The 6,498-nt window shown below is 41.0% G+C and overlaps 1 long non-coding RNA gene across 1 annotated transcript; it reads right to left on the bottom strand.

Moving 5' to 3' along the window:
* Positions 1-1,215: 1,215 nt before the first annotated feature.
* LOC122069082 lies at positions 1,216-3,734 on the bottom strand. Its single transcript, XR_006137354.1, has 3 exons — positions 3,654-3,734; positions 2,762-2,833; positions 1,216-1,491 (listed from the first exon to the last, which is right to left on the bottom strand). It is a non-coding gene; the product is annotated as an uncharacterized LOC122069082 (long non-coding RNA).
* Between the last annotated feature and the right edge of the window lie 2,764 nt (positions 3,735-6,498).

Here is a 6,498-nt window from a genome sequence, read left to right on the forward strand (position 1 = left end):
GACCTCCAAAAAATAATCATTGCAAAATATAGCTATTGGACTAGCCATTGGAAGGTGATTCAAACCAGTCATCAGTCAGTCGACCTCCACTTATGGCAGTCGACCTCTACTTGTGGCAATCGACCTACTGAGGATTCGGCCAGAATCACTTCTGAGCCATTTTTGAGTTGATTTTGATCAAGCAGAATCCTTATGACCATAACTTGGTCATATAGACTCTGATTGGGATGATTCCATGTCCATTGATTCCGTAACTCGAAAATCTTCAAATCTCATGAAGAGATCATATCCTAATACCTGCTTCTTAATACCCAAAAGTTTATTGAACACAAAAGTATTATTTTTCACAATAAATGAAGGGGCTTCTTAAATCCACTGTGTTCCTTATGACTATGGATCTTGGTTCTTGCTAGAGTAACATGACTTACAGTCATTTTAAGCATGATATGAACTAAAGGATGTAATATATAATGCATACTTATGAGATGCAGTGTAGTGCTTATGTATGGTGTGTGCACTATTACATTGAGCTACACTTAAGATCTTCTATTCTAATTGCAGTTTGTCTTCAAGAGTCTTCATGTTGACCTTGCTTGCTTGATGCCTTTAATAAACTTCAATTCACTTTAAGCTTTGATACTTTGATGTCTTGATGCTATGAATTCTGATACCGTCTAATACATTCTTCAATTATTGATACCAACTTGTTGATACTCTTCATTTGATAACTTTAATCTTCATTTCTTCATTGCATTCACTAAATTCGATCTTTGATATGAAATCTCTACAAAACAATACTTGAAGACAAATTGTGAAATACCTTAATATGTTTGTTATCATCAAGACCAACTGTAGGAGTGTAGGTGTATCCCTAACAAATAACAACATCCATATTTCGTGAATGAAAGGATATATAATGATAAGGGTTTTAAGGCCATTAGTTGCAGAAATTCTATTTAGATTATTACTCTTTTAAAAATTAACTTTTGATATCTCTCTCTCAATATCTATCACAAAAAAAAAGTATTTCTTTTTAAATATGTAGAAAAATACATTATAACCTAACCCTTGTGTCACACCTCGCCTCCACTCACCTGAAGGCTAGTGACATGGACACACACACGTTGCAGAAAAAATACATTATAACCTAACCCTTGTGTCTGCAATTTATGAAATGATTCTACGATCACAAGATAATAATAATAGTCAATTATATATAACTGGTGAAGTCTAATGATAATGATCATATTTACTAAAAGAATTTTCACAATGAAAGTCATAATTATGGTTATGCCCCTAGGGTTACCTCAAATATATACACACAAAACAATCTAAATAGAGGACATTACTCTCATCCTCAGCGTGCTCCAATAGCACAATCGTCACACACACAATTGTCCTCGTGCATAGCAAGCTCCTCGTTCCGGAGTTCACCTCCGTAGAGAGTCGGCTCCTCACCCAAAAACTCCGGATGATTACCTGCATCAACATCTAAAAAGGGGGGCAACAACGGGGGTGAACTTCCACGAATCTTAGTGAAGGGTGCACACACACCCAAACAATCACAACATTCCATAATAATAATTACAAGTATAAATGCTCAACCAAACTAATATGAATGTATTTAGATGAATGAAATGACATGATTCGAACTATTAGCAAACAAACCTAATCAATAAATTCTAAGTCTAAAATGGGTATTAGTGCTACTACAACATATGGGATATCTTTGGTTCACTTGTCTGAAGAACCCCTTCGGCCTTCCAGTAATATATGCCAGTTGCGAGTCAGGAGCCTGTAGGTTTTGATCTGGATAACCCCTTCGGCTGCCTACAAACCCCTAATGAATAATCCCACCCTACAACCATGGTCCCACTCTGGAGAACCCCTTCATGTCATCTAAGCTGTAGGATAGTCACGGTCCCGGTCCAGAGAACCCCTTCAGGTCTCTGTGCTTTGTTGTTGGATAGTCAATATATAAACCCCTATTAACAAGGGTTGTAGCACCCGGGTTATTTTCCTAGCCCAACACATTCTAAGTCCATATTGGTATTGGTGTGACTATAACATAGTTGTGTGACTATAACATAGTTGTGAGACAGGAGCCTGCATGTGTTAGTCTGTAGAACCCCTTCGATCATAGAAAACCCCTAATCAATAATCCCACCCTACAACTCCTGTCCGGAGAACCCCTTCTGTTGCCCGAGTTGTAAGATAGCCAATACCTTACCCCCTACTGGTAAGGGTTGTAGCACCTAGTTTAAATTCCTTGCCCACAGATTCTAAGTCCATATTGGTATTGGTGCTATTATAACAGAGTTGTGAGATAGGAGCCTGCATGTGTCAGTCTGGAGAACCCCTTTGGTCACGGAAAATCCCTTATCAATAATACCACCCTATAGCCCCAGTCCGGTCTAGAGAACCGCTTCGGTTGCCTGAGTTGTAGGATAGTCAATACCTTAACCCCTATTTGCAAGGGTTATAGCACTAGGATGGTTATTCTCCTAGCTCAATGCATTCTAACATACCACATTTCATATCATAGTCATACTCATACACACACTATCATACCAATATGCAATATCACATTTACTAAATAGATTAAGTTTATAATATGCAAACATCATGTTATAGATAACAATATCATCAACATCCACAATTTAATATTTAATCAGGAAACAATTTTAACATGCAACTACCATGAATGCACGATGGATGACATGTTATAAACATTCCATAAAATAACATAAAATCCCCTCACCTCAGATCATAGGTGATGATGGACAGCCGATGGCCTCGCACCGCATTGTCTCGTCACCTCTTAGTTTTATTCCTAGGATACATAAGATTTTTAAGAAATAAATCAACCATAGAGAAATGAGACCCTAGGCACATGTTCTAGCTTCATTTCCTATTTCCTTTTTCTTTGAAATTGTTCTCAATTTGGGGGTTTTATAGCTATAAGGCTAATTTATATGTGAGGGATGTTCACCCACCTCAATTAACTTAGATTAAGTGTAATCAATGGGTTAGTTAAGATGTGTTTACACAATGCACCCAAATTTCCCAAAAGTTCTAGTCGCAACTAAACTAAATTTGGAGAATTTCGGTTGAGGCTGTAGGTGGTGACCACTAATGGCTTATGTGGTCACCCCAATCCACTATACCCATTTTTACTTTCATTTTCCCCAACTCAATTTTGGGTTTGAATGGTGGGGTATAGAGGGTTTGGGCAAAACCCACCACTTCTAGGTTTTGGTTACCAAAATTGGGGATTTCACTAGAGAGGGTTCACTCAAATCGATCCATTAATCTTACTAGGATAAGTCTCTTACACTAAATCCCTCTCCTAATTTGTAGCCTTGACAAGTGAAAAAATGCGTTTTAGGAAATTTTCCCATTTATAGGTTTTGTGCTACCCAAATTTAGGTTTGAAATAAGGATATCACTAGGGAGGGTTCACGGGTTCAAATTGAACCATGGATCTTGCTAATACAAGTCTCCAACATCAAATCCCCCAATTGATTTATACATTAGGTAAATAGGTGGGTAGATTAGGTTGGGGCAATCTCCATTAGCTTTAATGGAGAGTGGAAATGGAAGGGAGAGAGGCATGACTACTTAGAAGGTAGAGAGAGAGAGAGATGGCTTACCTTAGATGGGTGCTCCCCTTGCTCCTCTCTTCTTGCTCCTCCCTTTCTCTTCTCCTGCTTCTTCTTCTTCTCCTTTCTCTCTTCTCTTGCTTTTAGTTTAGTAGGAATGAAAAGAATGAATGACTAAGGCTTCTATTTATAGCCACTTTAGTTTCCCGAGGGATGTTTGAAGAAAAAATGGGGTTTCATCCACTGCTGGGTTAATCCATCATTTGGCACTAATGGGCCCACCTTAGGGTGTCTCAATATATTAATCTATTCCCTAATATGTTGTCCCAATTATTAGGAGTGGTTTGAGGTGCACGGGTGTGAGGGCTCAGGCCCCACGACTAAATAACCCAGTTTTGGCCTATGTATTCACTGAAGGTGTGAATTGGTCTCTTTGTGTGGAAATTGATATTTAAGTTGAATAGAACCCTTCTAAGGTGTTTTCGATGTATGGACCCCACTTCCTGGCATATTTTACTATTTAAGCCCAACAAATCCACAAATTACCAGTGCTTGTCACATGGGTTGCATTAATTATGTTTAAATTTGAAATTAGCTCGGGCTTTTAGGCACGAGTATAACACCTTATGTACATGATAATACTTGTATATCTTTCAATGGGGAATGCAAAAGGTGAAGCTACATTTTTTTGACAGCGATTTTTAATGATTTGGAAAGTATGCCGAGGAAAGTTTTAATCATGGTGTGCGAAGTCAAATACACTATAGAAAATTGAGTATAGAAAAGTCATTTAGGATAAATTCTTTGAAGGAAAAATAAAAGAAAAAGAGGTTCACTGAATGAAGATCAACCCCATCAAGGAAAAGTTTTATATTTTCTAAAACATATGGTGAATTGACTATTTATTCTTTTTTAATAAAAAAATAATACCATCACGGAGATTCCTTTACACGTCCCCTCAAAAACTATCATGAGATCTTCTCTCCCTCTCTCTCCATTAAAGCCAATTATTGTACTGTTTGAAAACCTCCGCTTCCATGGTCCCAAATTGCATAAGGGCATCATATGAAACTCTCATCATTTCTCTTAAAATGAAGAAATGGCTTGATTTCTACCAAATATATATAAAAAAATTAAAAAGAAAAAAATAAATATGGAGGGCTTACTCCAATATCTATGACATTTTTTTTTTGTAGAACTTACATATCCATGACTGACTAGCCAAATATTCCTACCCAATGATGGTGAGATTACAATTTTAGACAAGCCCACGAAGCTATTATTTTCCTCAGGTATATTTTGTAGCAAGGGAAATTTAAAGGGAAAGGAAGTATAATTTCCACAAACAGCCACTCATGTAACGGTAAGGATGCTTCTTAAACCAAGTCAAGTTCCAAAGCTAATTGTTTTTTCTTTAGTAATTTATTCCGTAGAATTATTAAGAAAAAAAGAAAAAGAAAAAGAAAAACCAGAACCTCTTAATAGTGTATGTCAAGATAAATACCCATAATCCTAAGTGAAGCAGCAAGTTTTCTCCCCGTATTTTTTTCAAGCAAGTAGAAGAGCCCCATGAGAAGTTGGATTTCAACCAAAATACTGGACCCTCAAGAGGATTATGTTTCTAACTAGTATAAAGGGAGGTCCACAGTCTATCATTTTAACCCTTTAATGAATGATGTAAAGAAGAAAACAGAGTAAGACCTGAGAAGGAGCCACATAAATTTATACAATGAGTGTTGTTGCTGCCAAAAAACCCCGCTAGTCCAACCTAAACAAACACAGACGATGGAGGCCCGGAACTTAGTCCGGGGTTAGTCCTCCGACGCTCAAGTCAGGGTCGGCCGCACAGTTCAATAAAGGAGTAATGGTGAGGGTCTCAGAGCTTACCTTCCCCTTTCTTCCGTGCCTCCTTATATAGCTCTTCGGCCTTAGGGTTTTTTCCCCCTTCTTCCCTCTTAGAGTCCTACTCGAATACGTCCAACCTTCTGGGGGGGAATATTCCCCTCATGCAGACGACGTGATCCCGCGTGATTCTGCGGGCGTGCCTCGGTGATTGAGCATGCTCGAGTGTGAGTGGTTTCTTGGAACCTTCGTCTGGCGGAGGACACGTGTCTCAGAAGCGACACGTGTCATTGCCCCCCACCGAGATGTTATTTTGGCTATATCAGGAGCCCCCTTACTTCCACTAGGAGCTTCTTCCTGTGGGAGTAACCATCTTCTTAGGTTGACTTGTTCCTTCGGCCTTGGCATTACCAGTGACCAAGGCTTGGGGTCGATCGAGAGAAAGACCTTTGGCCGCTTCGGATCGGCTTTACTGAGCCCCCTGTTGAAAGTGGGACCTTCGGTCAGCCCCGTTCGGCTTCGCCGCGCCCCCTGCCGAGGGAGGGACCCTCGGATAGATCCGTTCGGCTTTGGCCGAACACCCAACAGAAAGGACCCTCGGTCAGGTCCGTTCGGCTTTGGCCGAGCCCCCAACCGAAGGTGGGACCCTCGGTCACTTCGGATCGGCTTTGGCCGAGCCCCCAACCGAAGGTGGGACCCTCGGTCAGGTCCGTTAGGCTTTGGCCGAGTTCCCAACCGAAGGTGGGACCCTCGGTCAGGTCAGTTCGGCTTTGGCCGAGCCCCCAACCGAAGGTGGGACCCTCAGTCAGGTCCGTTCGGCTTTGGCCGAGCTCCCAACCGAAGGAGGGACCCTCGGTCAGGTCCGTTCGGCTTTGGCCGAGCTCCCAACCGAAGGAGGGACCCTCGGTCAGGTCCGTTCTGCTTTGGTCGAGCCCCCAACCGAAGGTGGGACCCTCGGTCACTTCGGATCGGCTTTGGCCGAGCCCCCAACCGAAGGTGGGACCCTCGGTCAGGTCAGTTCGGCTTTGGCCGAGCTCCCAACCGAAGGTGGGAC

The sequence above is a fragment of the Macadamia integrifolia genome, unplaced genomic scaffold (assembly GCF_013358625.1).
Source record: "Macadamia integrifolia cultivar HAES 741 unplaced genomic scaffold, SCU_Mint_v3 scaffold532, whole genome shotgun sequence".
Lineage (NCBI taxonomy): Eukaryota > Viridiplantae > Streptophyta > Magnoliopsida > Proteales > Proteaceae > Macadamia > Macadamia integrifolia.